This window comes from Manis pentadactyla, chromosome 18, assembly GCF_030020395.1.
Source record: "Manis pentadactyla isolate mManPen7 chromosome 18, mManPen7.hap1, whole genome shotgun sequence".
NCBI classification, from domain to species: Eukaryota; Metazoa; Chordata; class Mammalia; order Pholidota; family Manidae; genus Manis; species Manis pentadactyla.
This window is the reverse complement of record NC_080036.1, coordinates 24,112,163-24,132,669: the sequence shown is the minus strand read 5'-3', so window position 1 is coordinate 24,132,669 and position 20,507 is coordinate 24,112,163. Positions and strand designations below refer to the sequence as shown.

The 20,507-nt window shown below is 40.1% G+C and overlaps 1 protein-coding gene across 10 annotated transcripts in view; it reads right to left on the bottom strand.

Annotated features, from left to right (window-relative positions):
• Positions 1-18,485, bottom strand: part of AKAP13 (A-kinase anchoring protein 13) — a 291,383-nt gene extending 272,898 nt beyond the window's left edge. For 9 of the 10 annotated variants that reach the window (XM_057494885.1, XM_036931885.2, XM_036931887.2 and 6 more), the window contains exon 1: positions 18,269-18,484. The gene's annotated coding sequence lies outside the window, so the exon portion shown is untranslated. Of the gene's footprint in view, positions 1-18,268 lie in introns of all 10 variants that reach the window. The other variant, XM_036931888.2, reaches the window with a different exon arrangement.
• Between the last annotated feature and the right edge of the window lie 2,022 nt (positions 18,486-20,507).

Below are 20,507 nucleotides of genomic sequence, written 5' to 3'. Positions count from 1 at the left end.
ACTCTCCAATTTTTAATCTGGCATCCTTACTTTCTTATTACTCTCACATTACTCATTCTCTTATTACTTTGTTCCCACAAGTCTTGTCATTTGTCCAGAACAACTGCAGTGAAACAATTAACTCCTAACACTGATTTACCAAGCCTATTATTATGTTTATGACCAGATCCATAAGACAGGAAAGAAAAGGTAATGAGACTCAAAGGGAGAAGTCTGAAATGTTCGGTGTTGAGATTGCATGCCCTGCTAAATGTTATTATTCCCTTTTCTGTGTCTCCAAAAGGGCAGTTTATCAAGAGAATGCTGGGATAAAAATGACTAGCTTCTTTAATAAACAGATTATAGCTCAAGTTACCAGTGGGGAGAAACAGAGAGAAAAAAGGATGACACACTTCTGAGACTACAATCCAAATAATGTAATGGGCAGGCGGGGGTGGGGGAGGGGGGGTGTTGGGGAGCCTCACCTAACCCTAAAAGGTTCCGAAACAGAGATCCTTTGGGAATTCAGGTTGGCAGATAGAATGTCCCACAAATTCCACATAAAAGAGCTTCTACCAAGCCAAAATAACACCCAGACACATCAATGAAATCTGAGTTTAAAAAAATGGACGGTTCTCAGGGGACAACAGACGTCCTCCTACAACTGAATAACCCTCTACATGTGCCAGGACATTATCATAGGTCCACCATAAATCAATTATCCTACTTGTGATAGTGTTAGGTATAAAGATAGACATGAGCAGCAGCGAAAGGGGAAGATAAAGTTTGAGGAAAAACTGCCGGAACTCTGCCCAAGTAGGGGGTCCCACATGAAGATAACAAAGGCTTTGCAGGGAAATAATTTCTTTGCCTACCAGGACCAGACCAAACTGGTCCCAACCTGATGTCAATGTGGCCGCAATGCCAACAAAACTAAGGACTGCCAAAACACGCCTCATCATGGGACAGGACATGCGCACTGAGAGGGATGACCATACTGGTGGACCCGCCAATCAAATGACCTCACCTTATCAGTCAAAGAGGAGCCTCCTAGCCAGAATGCAATATACATAGGCCTCCCACATTACAGATGGAGACCTTTGTCTACCTTGACTCTGGCCAGCTCCTCCCCTGGAGTGCATTCAAATAAAACTTTCATTCTACTTCACTATTATGTCTCTGCCTTTCAATTACTTATTTCAGCAGGGACAAGGTCAGAGGAGAATGAACTCAACCCATAACAATGTATCTACTAAATTAACAAGCTCTTTCTCTGTAATCAGGAATAGCTGCAAATCAATAGCAAAACAATACTCCTGAGAGTTATCAACAGAAGTATTGACAAGGCCAGGAGTTTACACATCTGACTTACAACTTGCTATGCCAAATGACTCTGCCTACCTACAGTACAGAAAATCTTGACAAATGTTATTATTAAAATCACTGCTATCATACCTGAGATCAATTAACTCATCATTGTCTCACAGGAAAATGTCAGTATTAGTAAGTCAAGAACACAGTCCTATTTCTGCTTATTTTCTTGGTTATTTAAACCATAATGTCAATACATCTATGATTTGGGGAACATACGTGGATTGTGCAATGTTCATAACTAAATTAGATGTAACATTAATTTTAAATGCTTCTAATACACATTTGGATGTGCAACAGAATGGCCACGGATCACCTCTTGTAGAACACTTTGTGTAGAAAGGTCCTTACTTCATATCATCTCTATAAATCTTATCTCAAAAACATTTTCCTGTCTCATCACGGGAGTTAATTTGGACTGACAATTAAGGAGTAGCCAAAAGAACATGACATCATCGGTAACTCTATTTGAAAGTTTCTTTCATGTACCTTTTAATATTGAGAACTGACCTTAGATTAACTATCAGTGCTTAAGAGAGTAATGATTTTGTATCATGAGATTCTTCCTATCCTTTTAGAAATACAGAGGTCTTTTATTTATAATTGGTTGTCAATAATCCAGTAATTCTACTAGTAATTCTATTATGGCATTTAATACTTCCTTTTTAAATGTTGGGTTTTTTTTTTAAAGTTTCTAAAAGTCATGGGGAAATGATAAACAGGCACTCATATTCTGCCAGTGGTAATGTAAATGGTATCAACTTTCTGTAGACAACTCAACAATATCTATTAGAAACTGCTGAAATGTACAGACTTTGCCCTAGCAATTCCATTTCTGTGAGAAAGAGGTAAACAAGGATACAAAGATGTATACACACAGTTGCTCATCAAAGCAATGTTTATAATAGCAGAAAGGAGGAGAAGGGAGGAGGGAAGAGAAAGAAATACAACCTAAATGTTCAAATAAGAGGCAATCAGTGAACTGAAGATAAATCTAAATTCATACAATGAAATACTACATGGCCATTAAAATAATTATGTAGGTTGCTTGATAACATGTAAAGGTATAATCATGAAATATGTTTTGTAATGCGTTTATACTTGTGTATAGAATATGATCACATATAGCATACACACACACACACAAATTTTCAAATTTCAAAAGAAAAACACCAAATTATATCACAGAATTTTTCCAGTTAGCATCATTCATTCATATGCATACTTTCTTTTATTAATCCATAATTCCTGAATTTCTAGAGGGACATCACACTATTGTTGTTAATAAAAGGACAAAAAATGTCTTTATTGAATCATGAAAAGTATCTGATGACTTCTAAGAATAAGAGCTATATAGTAAACAGTTAATCATAAAAAAAATCTATTGCCAATTCCAAATTATATAAAGTTCTGCCAAAACCAGAGTTCACAATGGATGTCCCTTTCACATAATTTACTTATTTCAACCCATGCCAGGAATGTTCTGGACACATGTAAAAAGATCTTGGCCCTAGAGTCAGAGACCCATGTTCAAATCCCAACTCTGCCATGTACTATGTGACCTTGAGCAAGTTTTGTAGCCTCTTTCTGAACCTCAGTCTCCTCATCCATAGAACACCCTCATATATAAGACCCCATCTCCTGGAGTTACAGGGACTAAAATGAAGTAAGGGTGTAGAGAGCACAAAGTACTTACTAAGCTCGGCACATGGAAAGCAGTAATAAGGTTGGCAACTATTACCATCATTACTATTGATATCACACATTAATCAGAAAACAAAATTATGAGCACTTTCAGGGCAGTGGCCAGGTCTTATTTTTGCTTATCCCCAAATCCCTGACACCTTATAGTATGTCTGACATATATCAGGCCATCAATAAACATTTGCTGAATGAAGCACACCTAAAATTCATTGACCTCAATTTCCTTTTTCCAGCAAAATCACAAAAGCACTCTGCAGAGGTGAGTTGATAAATATGACACCTAGTTCAAGAGAGATTCCTGATAAACGACAGGTATTCTATTAATGAAGTTGTCGTAGATTTCAGTGGGTATCAAGGCCTAAGGGAGAGAATAAATATCATTTTCCTCTAACAGTAGTATTTGGGTCCTGTGGTATTGCACAGATGAACCATTACTTTTACTTGTACTTGGGAAAGAAAATTCTCCATTTACGGGCACACATCCTAGTGAGTAAACTATTAAAAGTGGTCTTTAGACTGCCACAAGCACTTTTGGCAAAGCAGCCAAAACAGTACTTTACGACAGAGTGAGGGGGAGGTGAAACTGGTATTTCAGAGAATCTATGAGCTTAGAACATAATATACACAAATAGGGGCCATGAAAAACAGTAGGTTAATTGTTCCTGGGGCTTCAAATGGAAGCTTTTAAGATGACAACCTGAGGAAGCATGAGAAAAATCAATACTATTTTTATATACATTGCCAAATGAATTATTAAGGAAGTACAAATTTTATAAATGTATTCAATTACCTAAAAAGTATTTTCTTCACAAAAATCAAAATAAGCAGGAATGCATTTTAACAAGAAAACAGATCCTCAAGGGAAAAAAGAATCCCTGAGTTCTATGGGAGGAGGTGAAAAAACTATGGACATGAAACCAAAAATTATTTTGTATAAATCACAACATTCTTGTACTGGTATAAGAGAAACAGTCATGAAAAAAAAATTTTTTTAAGCCTAACATGATGGAGAACTCAAACAGTGCAGAGACGAGTAATCTGGACAGCTCAGTTTAATTTTCCATGTCTAATTTGACAGAAACCTCAGGTTTCATACAAAAGTGCTTAATAGAAGGTTTATGGTCCTATTTCTGTAATGACTCAGTTGAAAGGAAAACAGGCTACTCAGCACTCATTTGTTTTTAGTGAAAGTTGTCTGTTCTGTATCCCGGAAACATACCATGCCACGATTTAGGGAGACATTTCATGGTTTACAGTATTATACACTGGAGTAAAAGTACGACTTGAAAGTCACTATTAAGAAAGCAATATTGGTGGTGAGTTTCAAGACAACTAGAATAAACATACTAAAGTGAAGCAGGGTAAATTTTCTTATACATGGATTATATGTCAATTAAATTTACTTTTAAATGATATATTCAGAAAATAGCAAAATTTGGACTATTCTCTAGAATCTGGGTTACAGGTACAAAGGAGTCAACTCTAATTTTGAAATGATAAAACATTTTTTTTTAAATAGGCAGAAAAGCCACAACTACATTCTCATGTCAATCATCCATATGTCAGTGATGAAGCCACTGAGCAGGTTAAAATGTAAAGTGATAAGACACAGACCTGCAATGACCAAATACAAAAGCCAGAAGAGAGTTGTACAGATTTTACCACCAGACTTTTTTCAAACTGGCCAATCTGCCATTTAACATGGCACTTCTTGTCCCCAAAAAGGATGATTCAACTCACCAGAATCAAACCACAACTGATGTTAGGGGGAAAAAAACTAAAATCTCTTTATTCCCAACAGAGTAGATTTTATTAATAGCTTAATAATATGCATATATTATCAATATATGCATTTTTGTCATAAATGCATTCATCCATAAATCCAGGTATTTCCTGAATAGCAACTACTATGTGCCCTGAACAATACCAGGTGCTGGGAATAAAGGCAATGGACAAACAGACAAACTTGCCTCCCAGGATCTCATAATCCAGGAGGAAATATAGACAATGGTATTACCTCAGGCCACCGAGTCAGGGAGCGCCCACCTGATCCCCTGGGAGGGAGGAAATGAACAGTGGGCAAAGACAATCTGGAGAAACTGAAACGGTGACTGACAACACTATAACCCAAGACATAGGGCCTAAATAGGAAAATCATTCATTCTTTCTAGTTGCTGGCACAGCTACCTTCGAAAAATCCTTTCTTTTTGTGACAATGCCATAACCAAGTAGGTGCTTTCAAAATAAAACTTCTAACTCATGTAATTTATATACATAATTATACTGGCAAAAAAAGTATTCTCCTTCAAAAAAGTAAGTGATACCTATATGCAGGAGCAACAGGGCCTACAGACATCCTGCAAAATAAGAGAGAGGCTTTAAATACTGAACTAAGTCAATCTCAATTATTCAAAGTTCATCTATAGTATTATTCAAGCTCCAGCTGTACAACCTAGGTGTACTTAATGTTACAAAAAAGTTCAAAAGCCAAGTCATCTCACTTTTAGGTTTTCAGATTTTTGAGAAGTGAAAGAAAGAGAAAGGGGAAAAAAGACTTCAAAAACACACTTTTCGATACAGGGAAAAGTCCAAGGCCAGTCCTATCTGGCCCCATTAAAAGAACAGATTCCCATTCGTGATAAAAATTTAATTGAACATACATGCCAAGCCAAGCTTTCAGAATTCTTCTTTCTGCCACCACTTTAGACAAAGATTCCCAAACAGGTCCCTCAGAATGACCGGGCTATAAGCAATGACCAAAAGGAACCTGCATGTCCTGCCTTAGGAAATCACCCAGACACAATATTTATCCAAGGGTTCTATTTAGTGCTCTGTTTTAGAAAAAGAAAGATGTTTAAAGTGCAGTAATGTAGTTGGCAACAATAGTAAGAAAATAATTATTCCAACCAAAGAAGGAAGGAAGAAATCACTGCAACTGTGAGTTAGCCTCTCTGCTGTGAAATACCTCTGTCCCACTTCATGTTGAAGAGCCTGTGCTTCATACCCTCCTCCGGCCAACCCTAGAATGAGAACAGGTGACTCAATGAAAAGTGAGTCACTGACACATTACTTCACAGAACAAAAGAACTCAAAGCGAAAAGAAAAGCAGTAACCTGCTCAAGGTCACATGGTTAGTTCTGTGATAGACACACAGCTGAACTGGATGGGACTCAGGTCTTCTTCCAAATCTTCCAACTACTATACAACCTTGCCAAGTAACAGCCATCCTACTACTGTGGGCAGAGGGGAGATGGAATCAGGTGACAAGTGGTAAAGAGGACACTAGCAAAGTACCAGTTACAGAGTTATTATCTCTAAGACCAGGAGTGAAACATAATTTTTCCCAGAAATTAGCATGTGGAACGACTCTGTTCATTTGCCAGAGCTGCTGTGCCAATCATTTCCCGTCCCTAACAAACCCCACAGGAATTAATTAAGGCCAATTTATATTTAAGAGACTACAGAAAGGAAAGCTGCAAATCACTGAATCACCCAGATCTTTCCCCAAACACCCTTTTCTTTCAGTCCACTTATGATGAACAGAAGACGTAAACTCAAAAAACATCATATGAACTGTGCAGGGCACAAAGCTAGGAACTTTGTGGAAAGTTGTTTAGGAAAGGGTGCATGGTGTGTATCTGCATTTTTTCTCACTAAAGACTTACAACTTACTCCTTATTCCCCTAACACTACAGTACTGCTAAAATGAACCTAAAAAACTGGTTTTTCAACTTCCAATATAGGTTAAATATGAACGAACTGTTTGTAAAACTCTTGGAAGATGTGAAAGAGTATGTAAATGTTAATTATTAATGTTGACCCACAAGGTTCCTCCTACATGTGAAGAAAAAAGAGAATTATACTGACAAGTTTCTGCTACTTTCAAGGCACAAACATGGAAGCCCAGCATGTTTCTAAGAATTCTAGGAAAACTTTAAGGGCAGACCACATTGATTTTCTATTTACAAGAACAAGCTGGAATTTTAAACTGGCTATTTTGGATATAATTATATCAGAGCTTTAAAAAAATGTGACTTATGGCATGTATTACAAAACTAGAGTATTTTACAGTCACAAAGTCCTGGATTCGCTGACCTGAAAAAGACAACCTAAAATCTCTGAACCCCAGTTTTCTCATTAAAAAAGGCAGGGGAGATAATACCTATTTTATATGGTTAAAGAATTAAGAGAATGGAAATAAACACACCCTGTGCAGGTAGGCACCCAGTAAAAGTTTCTTCTTCCCTTTAGCAACGTCAGCTTTTAGAAAACACCCTTTATGAAATAGCCTGCCTCAGAAGATCTCTCTAAACTGGAAAAGTGTTTTAAATATACACGATCTTATACTCTAAGCAGCATACAGAGCCGTTTTAGCAGGAAGGCCCAGGCAAAGCTTTGGTCATTCCTGTCCACTGACCCATATATATTCTTAATCCTCAAACACAGCAAGCACCTCAGCCAGGCCCTGAGGCCTCATGTGACCAAAGGAACAATGAGAACCCTATTTCCCAACTCCTGTTGCCACATTTTTTTCCTGAATAATTCCCAAACTGCAAGGTTGCTTCCAGAGCTCCTTTGTAATCTGAGCCCAGCCACTCTGGACACATACTTTGTGTATCCAGAGGCAAAAGCCATTATCCTCCAGTTTATGAAAAGTAACAGAAATCATGTCCATGCAATGCCACCATTACCTGCCTTCTCCCACTCTAGTAAATGTATTAACTTAGGATAGGGCAGAACTCAACCAGCAAGACCAGGCAGGTGGATTAATTTACAGATACCATTTCAAATTATACTGTTTGTTTTTAGGAGTGATTCATGAGTTACAGAAAATGTCAAATCTGCAAAAAGCCCGTCATATCTACCACCTCTAGCACAATTATCACCCAGGAAAAAGAATACCTCAAAAAAATGTAAGTTGATCCTGATAGTATAATTCAGATTTAGGAAAAAAGCTATCATGTTCAGTCCAATTTACCTGAAAGGATCTGCCCACCACCATGCAAATGCAACCTAATGTCCCATTTGAACAAAACGGTGCCACATCTAGCCTGCTGGGGAGAACAAGTGCTGACCATTTTCCCAGGACTGTTATGGACACCCACCAAATCCACCCTTCCCAGCCTACCTGATTTCCCTGTGATGAAGCGCTCAAATTTTCAAGACAACAGACCATAGTCAAAGACCAATCTAGAGAAATAAACAGTGATGGCCACCACAAACAGATGACGCTCATCAGCCCAGAAGCTCACCAACTGAGGAGGTTCTCCAAGAATATTAACTCCCTTTATTAAAGTAAGATTAAAGAAAAAGACACGCATTGCAAAATATTCAGATCAAAATATACCCTTTCATCTCACTCCTCAAATGTACATAAAGTTAACAATTTGAGACAGCTTCCTTCCAATCTATCTTGTGTATTATGCGTACATGAAGTACATGCAAACAACACCCCTGCATAACATTAAAAATCACAGACATCATTAGAGACGGCAAATGTACAACAGTTTCACTAACAGTATTTTCACTGTGCTCAGATAAAAGTTTCCAGCATGTCTGGAGTCCTAACTCTGACATAACATATGTGTATCATTTTAGGTCACTACCACTGTCCTCTATTCATGTCTAGACCTCCTTAATATACCTAGTTGCTGTTTACCACTGTCCTTACTATTACTAGCTACCATACCATGTGCCCCTATACTGTGTACCAGGGCTTTCTATTCTCTTTCTACAATTCTCTAAATCTTATATACAGGCCAGACTTCAACCCTGAACTCCAGATTTGCACATCCAAATCCTTATTGATATCTTTATTTAAAAGTCTCAGATCTTAAACTTAGCATGTCAAAAGAGAAATCACCATTTCTTCCTCCCAGCAAACTCACTCCACATCTTCCCCACTCAGGAAATCACACCACCATTCACCCAGCTGTTCAAGTAAAACACCTAGGAAATCACCCTTGACACGTGTCTTTCCTTCAAAACCTTTTTTCCAATTCCTGAGTAACCCTATCAGTTTTATCTTCGAAGTGAATATTGATTCCAACCACTTCTCACCACTTTCAAAGCTACCAGCCTAATCCAAGCCACCATCTTCTCTAGAGAGAACTACTGCAGAACTCTTTAACTAGCCTCCGTTTCCACCCTACATTCAGAGTGAAACTTTAAACCTTATCAGCTCTCACTATTCCTTGCTCAAACCCATTAAATGCTTCCCATCATACTTAAAAAGCCTATTTGATCAGGCCTCTGCCTCCTATCCATTGTTTCCCATTGTTCTCCTCTCGGACCCCATCCCAGCCACACGAGCCTCCTCCTGCCCCAAGCTCTGTGCACTTGGTGCTCCTGAGTGGCACATCCTGGGATCTCCCAGCGGCTCACTCCCCTCCCTTTCTTCAGGTCTCTGCTCAAAACTCACCTCCTCAGGAAGGTTTCAATTGACCTCCCCACTTTCTGCTAATACTCTTCCTGGAATTATCACCACCAGACATCATCAAAATAGTTTGTTTACTTGTTCACTTTCTGCTTCCCTCAACAGAATGTCAGCTCCTCGATGACAGCAACTACCTTTTATTTGTCACTGACTCCCCATCACATAGAACAGTGCCTAACATACAGAAGGCACGAAGACATGTCCTGAGTAAATTAAGAAATAACCCTACAAGGGTATGTCATATGCCTACTTCACACACACAAGACTGAGTTTCAGACACGAGTAACTTACCTACAGTCACAAAGCAAGTAAGGCACCAAAGGCATCTGGAAGAGCCAGTACTCTCCCCACTGACTCACTACATCTTGTGCCATCAAACTCATTTGCACATATATGCTAAGAAACAAAAATGTAAGAGAGCACTTCTATACAAAAACATCACACTAGAGTGAGCTCTTTCTGTTCACCACTAACACACTTCATGTCTTTGATTAATCTTATGCATATAATATGTATGTAGCTTTTCAATTTGAAGCTGTCTACTGAGCTGAACTACAGACAGTAGACATTTAACAATGGTTTCTTTGGTATTATTTATACCCCCAAAGATTTGAAGAACCCTATAATGAGACTTGTAGCACCACCAATAAATTACACTTTTCCAAAGAACTTCAGTTTCCAACCATGATGAAGTAAATGGATCCAGATTTATCCTGTCACACCCCCTTCAACAAGAAAGTGGACAAATATATGAGGCAACATCTATTAAACACTGGACAACTGCAACACGGAACAGCAATTCCTAACAGAAGGGAAGAGATGAACTGAGCGCAGTGACCCGGCTTTCTCAGCCTGGAAGCACAACACAGGACCATGGGGCAATGAGGAGCATCTCAGAGCATGGCAGTCTTGCTAAGTTGAAGGCTGAGGAATCTAAAAACTGCAGAGTACCAGAACGGAGGACGCTGCATGAAGGATCTCCAGAAGTCAGCACAGAGGCTCTCCTGAGTCTGATACAGAGTAGTAAGCCATGCATGCATATTGTAGAAATCTGTGAGGGCAGGCAAAAATGACCTAAGAGCTGTATGCTAAATGATTCCAGAGCTCACACAGTGCTGGCAGACATTCATATACTGAACAGTCAAAGCACAGAACATCCAGTTCTTCAATGGAAACTACGGAGGCTTCATGCCTTAGTAATGAGGGTGAAACAAGCCTTAGAGTAAAAGCTACTCTAGACCAATACTAAGAACTTTAAAACTAAGCCTCAGAAGTATCAAACAACCTAACCTGCCAAAACAAAGTCCAATATTCTTTAAGGCAGTGGTTGACATACTAGGGATGTTTTTGCCCCCCTCCCCAGGGCACATTTGGCATGTTTGCAGACATTTTTGGTTGTCACAATTAAGGGATAAACTCCAGGCCACTAGTGGGTAGGGATGTGCACCCTACAGTGCACAGGACAGGCCCCCACAACAGAGAATTATCTGGCCCAAAATGTCACTGAGACCAAGGTTGAGAAACCCTGCTTTAAAAGAATAAAATACAGCAATTAACATTAAAATTCACCATTTCCAGAATCCAACAAGAAACTGCTAGACATGAAAAGGAGGAAGGAAATATGACCCATAATGAAAGAAAAATCAATCCATAGAAACAGAAATAGTAGGACTAAAAGACAAGGATCTTAATATGTACTATAAGTATTATATAGGATCAAGAATTTTTTTAAATGAATATAAATAGACAAACCAAAAAAACAAAAGATTCAGGAGCAAACTGAGTCCACTCTCAAAACTCTTTTTTGACATCATACTGAGGGTCTTAGCCAGTTCAATAAAGCAAGGAAAAAAGAAATAAAGGCATATAGACTGCAAAGGAAGAAATCAAACTGCCTGATTTTGCTGATGACATTATTGTCTATGTAGAAAATCCCAAAGAATCTACAAAAAGACTTTTAGAACTAACGATGAGTGTAGCTGGGTTTTAAGATCAAGATTTGCATACAATATTCAATCCTATTTCTATATACAACAATGAACAATTGGTGACTGAAATTTTAAAAGCATCACTTACAATAGCAACAGAAAACATAAAATACATATAAATCTTACAAAATACATGCAAATCCAATTGCTGAAAACTATAAAACACCAATGAAAAAAATCAAAAAAGATGTAAACAAACAGATAAACGACGTTCAGGGCTCAGTATTAGGATGTCAATTCTCCCCTAATTTACAGACTCAATGTAATGCCAATCAAAAATCCCAGCAAGATTTTTATAATATCAGCACGGTCATTCTAAAATGTACATAGAAACTGCAAAGCAACTAAAATATTTAAAGGCAATTCTGAAAGTAACATAATCGGTGAACCCACATTACCTGATTTCAAGGGTTATTATAAAGCCACAGTGCCACAATATAGTGATGGAGAAATGAAAGACACAGATCAGTGGAGCAGAATACAGAAACGACCTACATATATATGACTAACTGACTTTCAACAAAGGTACAAAGGTAATTCAATAGAAAAAGGATAGTCTTTTCAAAACACATTAAGGGAATAACTGCACACCTATACATAAAAAAACTTCAATCCATACCTTGCACCATTTAGAAAAATTAAAGTGAATAATAAATCTAAATATAAAATCTTAAACTATAAAACTTCTAGGAGAAAATACAAAGGGAAGTCTTTATGCTCTTTGGTTAGGCAAAGATTTCTCAGATTATCATACCAAAAGCATGATCCATGAAAGAAAAAACAGTAACTTGGACATTATCAAAATAAAGAACTACTCTTCAAGAGACATTATTAAGAGAAAAGATAAGCCACAGACTAGAAAATACTTGCAAATCACAATCATGTAGCTGATCCTTTAATATATCTAGAACTCTCAGAACTCAATTAATTATAAGAAAGCAAACAGTTCAATTTTTTTTTAATGGACAAAAACTTTGAAAAGACACATCAGCAAAGAATAGCAAATAAAGATGCTTAACATCATTAGTCACTGGGCAAATTTAAAAAAAGGCTACATTCTGTATGATTCCATTATATGACATTCTTTAAAAGGCAAAAAGCCATGAAGACAGAAAACAGATCTGTAGTATCCAGGGTCTGGGGGTGGAGAATGGGTTGACTACAAAAGGGGCTCAGAATTTGGGGGGTGGGAGGGAATGAAGGAATTATTGTATATCTTGATTGAAGTAGCTGTTATGTGAATATATACATCTGTCAAAACTCCCAGAGTGCTACTAAATTTTACTGAATGTAAATTATACCTTAAAACAAGTAATGATACACAAAGGGATTAAAAAGGTAATAATGTCCTGAGTGAACCTTGCTTTTACCCTAGTTAAAACTTTTTCTAGCTTAACTATAAAAAGGTATTTGGAAGACAAATAAAGTTAAATATGCACTGCATATTATTACAGAATTGTTAATTTTCTTAGATGTGATCGTTGTATTTGGTTATGTAAAACAAGGATTGGCAAACTTTTTCGGTAACAGGCCAGACAGTAAATATTTTTGGCTTTGTGAACCATATAATCTACTCTGTCACTGCAGTACCAAATCAACCACCAACAAAATTAGACAAATGAGCCACAGTGTGAGGACCCCTAATACAGACACAACTACAGTGACAGCAAGCGTAGCAATGGTTGCCTACGGTGAGCGAGGCAATGGGCAGGGTGGAGGGAGGAGATGCCTGGGAGGAGAAACACAAGGGTGCTTTGAGTGATGGGTCTGCTCTGTATCTTGTTTGTACTGTTAAGTTACATGAATGGCTACACTTGACAAAATTCATCAACGCTATATACTTGAGATAGGGGTGTTTTATCATATAAATAATATCTCAATAAACTTGTTTTTAAAAATGTACTCTTTCCAGATGATACCATCAATGATGTGAAAAGCAAGGCCTCTGGAGCCAGACTAATCTGAGTTGAAATTTTAGCACCATGATTTAATGGCTTTGTGATCACTGTCAATTCACTTCTGGGGCTGTCATCTCATCCTAAAACAGGTTAATAATGCGGGCCTCATAGGTCTGTATTAAAAATTAAATAAGTGTAGTGAGACATATAGTATATCTGACACATAAGAAGCACACTTCCCTAATATAACTAAACCAGTTTTTAAAACAGTAATTTAAGAAAACGAGTTGGTAAAGACCAGCTACACTAGTTTCTTTTATGCTCTTTTGAAATATTCTGATGTTCTTTGTTCATTCACATGTCACACTTTGTTCTCTGACACCTTATTGTGGTTTCACTTGGCTTCAAGCACTGGCATCCAAAGTTCGTTCCTGTGAATTCACAGTAACCTGGGTCTCACAGCAAGCACTGTGAACTGAAATTTCTTGAGAGTTTGGAAAAATATTCCATGACAAATATGCTGTAAAGGAAATCTAAGAGCCAAAAGTAAAAACTATCAATTTCTCAAGCAAGGAGAATGGCAAAAGAAACAATAAAACATTTTAATTACCTTTATAGAGAAAAAACAATGAAGCTGGTTGGATGTTTTTCCCTTGTAGAACTAGAATTTGAATTTTATCCAAATCAGAAACGAAACAGTAAGAATTAGAAAATGACACAGCCTCTGAATAGTACTTTATCTCGTGTGTTTCTCACAGCAGTATGTAGCAGATAGGATAAGATGAATATTGTTTTTATTTTATACGTAAGGATACTAAGTCTGAGATGAAGTGGCTTGCTCAAGGACACACAGCAATAAATGGCAAAGTCTGGATGTGAAGTCAGATGTGTGGCTCCATGTCATATGCTTTTAGTAGAGCTCTCCATCAGTGAATCGCCTTGGGGGTCTGGGAAACTCTTTATATAACTCCTAAGTGCTTTTCCCTAACTTGACATCTTCAGTTGTCTAAAAGAGAAACTAATTACAGTGTGACACACTTAATTCCTAATCATTTGGGAACAACTGGCCATTCTGGATGGTAGAGGATATGGCCAAAGGTAGACTTATATGATCAGAAGTGAACACCCAAAGGACTGCTTTCCAACAGAAGAGCCTAGAATGACATAAATGGTAAATCCCTCACACTCTGGCAAATGGTCATTCCTTTACCTTTTACAATAAATCCTTCTTCCCACCCCAGTACCCACACCACGCAAAAACAGATTCGCCAGGCCCTGAACACAGCTCTGAAGAGGTTAAAAAAAGGAAAGCACATCACTGCCCCACACAAATATTCATATAATCACAGTATCTCAATGCCGGGTCAGCTGGTCCATCCTCCCAACAAGGACTGACAAAAATGGGTTATTTATTCATCTACTTATTGTGACCCAACAACCCATAGGTGGACTGTAAGACTATAAACATGAGGACATACAAACGAAATAAACTTCCTTCCACAAGAGCTTCCTCCTCTCTCCCCAGTTAGTGATAAAGAGAGCCTCACAGTGCCTTGGGAGCCCTGCTTCCAAATGGATGCCTGTTCCCATCAATAATAACCATGTCTATTCAAGTGCACTTGAGTATTAACTTTAAAAGATGGGATTATCGAAAGTCCAAGTGTGTTCATCCAGCTTTGTCACAGATGTTTTTTCCTCAATCTGTTAGTCTGAACAGGTAATTTTTAAAGGTTTATTATAATCCTTCATAGTTAACTCTTTACCCTTATTTTATAAGAAAGCTAACGGAAAAATGACATTCAATATACAGAAATGTCCACTACAGGTTAATACTTCTAGAATGCACCTATTCCATTTAGTATTGTGAATACTCTAAACTGAGCTAGTATAACTGATTTAAATCACTGCTTGCTTCCATAAAACGGCGTCACCTTCAAAAGTGTTATACTGAAGGGGAAGTAAGTGATTTGCTCAGATATTGTATTAACACTGTATACCCTACCCCTGCCCAGTTTTAGTTTAAGAAAGTTTGAAAAATGTACTCATTATCCATACCTATTACTTTTCAAAACTAAGGTAAAATAAAGAGAGGCTGAAATTGACTAAATAACTCAGATATCCTATTAAGAGTATTGAAAACAATCCATTTCTTGCCATTTCCTAATACTATAAATACATAACCTACCAAGCCACTCTGTAAGTTCCACTCAAAGACCAACAGGTAACAGAGAAGACAGTTTCTATTAACATTCAATTTATGTAGCATCTTTAAAAAAATGCATTTGATTAAGACTCAATTCTCAGAAGGATTCTATTATGAAATAGCTAAACCACTATACTCAGAAGCATCACTTTTTAAGTCATAAAAATGTATCAAAAGTATTATCATCACAGCTATCAGGTAACAGGCACCTACTTAATGTTAGGCACCCTATTAAGTATCTCACATAGTTGCATTTATTCCTAAGAACACTACAAAGTATGGTACTACACCTTACATGGTAGGAAACCAAAGCTCTAGAGGCAAAGGGACCTCCTCAAGGCCCCACAACCAGTCAACTGTTAGTGTAGGGATCTGAACTCAAATTTACCTAGCTCCAAAGAAATTACATTATTCTAAACTGTGCTGCCTCCCCATTTCACAATAGAGGAATAAGTAGAGATGTGAATGCATTTGTCTAGCAGTCTTTTAATCATTTCACCAAAAAAGGGAGGGAATTTCTAAATGAAAATTTCTTTGCAAGTAACAGGTTAAACAGAAAGATTAGAAACCCTTTTAAAGTACACTAAATGTCATCACAGATCTATCTGCACGTGAACTGTCACTCTGGACAAGTCCCCAGGGCTAGTGGTTCAATGCGTACTACCATTAACCGGTATATGGCACTTCACCCAATCCAACCCCAAACTGAACACCTGCACTATGTTAAAACTCCTTCCTGGCAAAGAGGATACAAAAGTAAGTAAGTAAGTACTAAGCTCTACCAGAGCCGTTAAACAGTTAACAGACTAGAGGAGAAATCCATTTGTACTACATATAGTTACTGTTAGGCAAATAAATGAAGTGTGAGAAAATCTACAACTAAAGTATGTGTAACATGCTATCACAGTTCAGAGAAGGAAAGCAACTGGCCTATTAGTCACATTATGTTGGATATAGTATTTGTTTATATAATGTCCCTCCCCCAACAGCCCCTTTCAACCTGTCAACCTCCCTCTCCACAACTCCCCCACCCCCACCGCACCCCGTGCAGGCACACACAACCACCTAACTAACTAGGGAAGAAGCCTAAAACCAAGGACTGACTCCTAAAAGTGACCCTGTTGCATTTTGAGAATACAGGGCTTATGCCATAAGGGCATTTTTCTTGAGCTTTATCGGGTGAAGAAAATTGGTTTTGCAAAGCAACACGAGGCCACCCAAACCAGAAACACCCAGGAACACTTCTTCGTTACTCACTCAGCATGACAACTCAAATCAAAACAAACACACACACACACACACACTACAGTAGTTCTCAAATTTTCTTTTCCGTTTAGCAAACGGCAAAGGAATATAACAACTGGTATTAACACATTCTGGTCATTTTGTTTGACTACGAATTTGACCAACATTTTGGCTAGTTCCCTCTGGGGGATTTAAACAGAATTACTCTCACATCATAAGCCAAATGAATCAAACTCAGTATACTGAGTCAAGGCACCCAAAACTTAACAAGGCTTGTACTTAATGACGTTTGCAAATCCGAGACCACGAAGAACTGTAACAGTGATTTATCTCAGCTGATATTAACCACTCTACAAATTTGCAAAAAATGGTCTTTCAAAAATTGCAGCATTTATCCTGCTCCGGACAATCCAACGGCTTAGAAAAACAGAATAAAACGCTTCTGAAAATACAAGGAGGGTTAAGGGAATAAGAAAACAGGCACACTACTTTTTCCTTCAGTTCTACATGCCTGAAGCAATAAACTCCCAAAATAACTTCGCTGAGGAGCGTAAAAGAGAATAAACACAAAAATATTGCTCAATCCAATTTTCAGAGTGAATTCCTCAATAATATCTAGAAACTGAAATGTGATGAAATCATTTTGCTGTTAAGAACTATCTCCAAAAGCAAAACAAAAATACCCATCCCCTTTTCTGATAAAAAAAAATTTTGTTTTGAGAGTTTCCCTTTTTAAAAAACTCTTCACATATATTGGTTGACTTTGGGGGACAAAAATGTGTCATTCAGCAGTATTTACAAGAAAGAAAATGTTTTATTTGGTCTCAAAGTATGGCTGCACTTGCAGCTGGTGGAGAACGGAGTCCGTCGCACGGTCCCCGAGCGGGTCCCCTCCGGCGGCACGGCGCCCACCCGCGCCCCCCGAAGGCAGGCGCGCGGCCCGGCGTGTTGACCGTGCGCGTCCGCCCGGGGAGCCGCTCCCTCGCGCCCACAGCACTTGTTCGCGGACTCAGCCGGATTGGAGGCTCCCGCCCCCGGAGAAGCCCACAGAGGAAGCCCGTGTCCGGGAACCCGGGCCTGGCTGGGGGGCGAGGGCTCCTGAGGGAACATCGGCAGCCGTACAGACCGGCCGCCCCCCGCCCCCCGACCTCCGACCCCCGGGGTGGCGGCGGCCCTAGCTGGGCTGCGGGAGCGAGCGGAGCGCCGCGGCCGGGCAGCAGACAATGCGTGATGGGGCCGCGGAGGGCGGAGGGGCCGCAGCTCCCGGCGCGCCGCCGCCGCCCATTCATCGCCGCCGGCCGGCGGCCCCTCTGCGTCCCGCCCCGCGGCCCCCGCCCCCCGCCTCGAGGGGCAGCCGCACGGGAAGAGGCCCGCGCTCCTCCGCCCGCCCCCTCCTCAAATCGCCAAACTTCCACCAACTCCGCCAACTAAGTTGCGTTCTCACCGTGCGGCGCCCGGGGCTCACCCGCGGGCCCAGCCGGAGCAGCTCCGCACCTTCGCGCGGAGAAGGACAATAGGTGGCCGCTCACCCGGCGGCGGCAGCGGCTTGAGGCTGCGTTGGCCGAGGCGAGGAACGGGAACAACGGTCTCAACAGCGCCCAGAAGCTTCACCACGGCTGCTGCGGCTCCGCACTATCCCTGCTCGCAGCCCAGCCCACCAGCGCATGCGCCACAAGCCGCTCGGGGATGGGCGGGGCACCCGGGAGGGCGGTAACGCCTCCGAGCCCTCCCGTGAGTTAGCGCGGAGCCAGAGGCCGCGAGCCAGGATTGCACGGCGGAGTTGCCCGTCAACTCCCTTGAGCCCAATAGGAAGGCTCTTGGGCGGTGCGCTCCGGTTGCTAAGGAAGGCTGAGGTTTGGTCGCTGCTGCTGTTGCTCGGCGGCAAAGTGATCGAAGTGTGGTCGTTGGTAAAGGCTGCTCTCAGAAATGCCCACCCACCCTCTCCTCCCATCCTGTCTCCGGAAACCGCCCTTCCTCTGTGTGCTTACCTGAACAGTAGCACTTACCACGCATGCTGAAATGATTTACTCCTCTGTTTCCCTCCACTTGAAATCAGAGAGTGGGGCTTAGTCTCGGTGTCCAGTGCCGAGGCGAGTCATCGTTAGATATTCAACAAGTGTTTCAGTTAGATGGACGGGTGGCTCTACGGCCACATCAGGATTGTGACAGTGCATTCCATGAACTTTGGCCAGTCTATCACCACAAAGTCATACAATCTTCGAGTTGCAAAGGAAATCAGAATTATCCGGAGGCTTTTGGGAAACAAAATGTGGTCCGGGTAGAAGAAAGGTCTTTACTTTGATACTTGTGTGTATTTTAATGTGTACGGTGGGGAGGCGGATGCCTATTACATTAAACCATTATTTCACTGATGCAAATATGTATCTACTCAAAACTGGAGACTCCTTATATGCAGTTCAAGAATGTGCAAACTGAGAGTGATTGAAATAAAAACAGTGTTTATCTAGGATAAGAAGGGTTATTGGCTGGGAAAGAGCAGGAGAGGTGCCAGAAGTGTTAGGTATTTTGATCTGGGTGGTGGATAACAGACAGACATTTGAAAGCTCATCCAGCTGCACATTTAAGATTAGTGCACTTTACACAGTTTACACATGTATTTTTATGTCACCTTTTTTAAATGCCAGCATAAGATACGGTGTAAAAAATGAGAAGATGCAAATAAATGCCTGCCGTTTGGCAAATCCTGATCCAGTCATGCTCACTCCCAACGACTACATACCCCTGAGGAGAGGTATTGTGAAGTCTTACTGCACGTATCAGGCAATTCCCTTGTTGAGCGGCCCTAACTCTTAGAAGTGCTCCTAGCCTTGAGCTGAAATTTGCTTCCCTGATTCTCGCATGTAGTGTCTTAATTCACTCTCACAGAATGAAAAACCAAGACCAGACATTCCCAGTGCTTTGTGTGAAATTGTATCCCAACCCCCTCATCATACTGCTCAAAGTCCTCCATACTGACTAATCTGTTCAATATATAAAAAGTGGCACTGAGAAAGGAGACTCCTAGATCCTCTTCTTGACTCTGCCACAGAGGAGCCTGCCATGAGCAGGTCACTTTTCCCCAGAGAACCTTAGTCTCCTGTGAGGCAAGGGAGCTAACTTAGAAAATCACTTGGACCCTAACGTGATAATCCCATGGTCTTCTCTTAGGCCTGACTGGTCAGTCACAGAGGCAGCAGGAAATGTTATCATGTCATCTTTCTAGTCACTGCTGACAACTCCATTCCTTGAATCAGCAAGATTTACACCTTTCCAATGGGCTGCAGAAAAGGTCAAGAGTCCAGCACTTTTCAGTTTACTGTGCCTACAAATCACCTGGGAGATTGTTAAATGTGGATTCTGACTCAGTAGGTCTGGAGCGGGATTGGAGATTCTGCTTTTCTAACAAGCTCCCAGGTGATACTGATTCTGCTGGTCTGCGACATCCCCCACCCCCAATTCCACCCCAAGATGCAAGTACCTACTCTAAATTCCCCCAGACAGCGGAGTCGTCCATTTTCTTTGGGAAGTCCTGAGTAGTTATCTGCATGGCTGGCACTTTCTCATCATTCAGACATCAGTTCTAAAGTCCCCCCTCAGAAAAACATCCATGGCCAGCTTATCTAAAATAACCCACTGTCACCTGGTCCCTCTCATTCACATCACTCCAATTCTTTCATAGCATT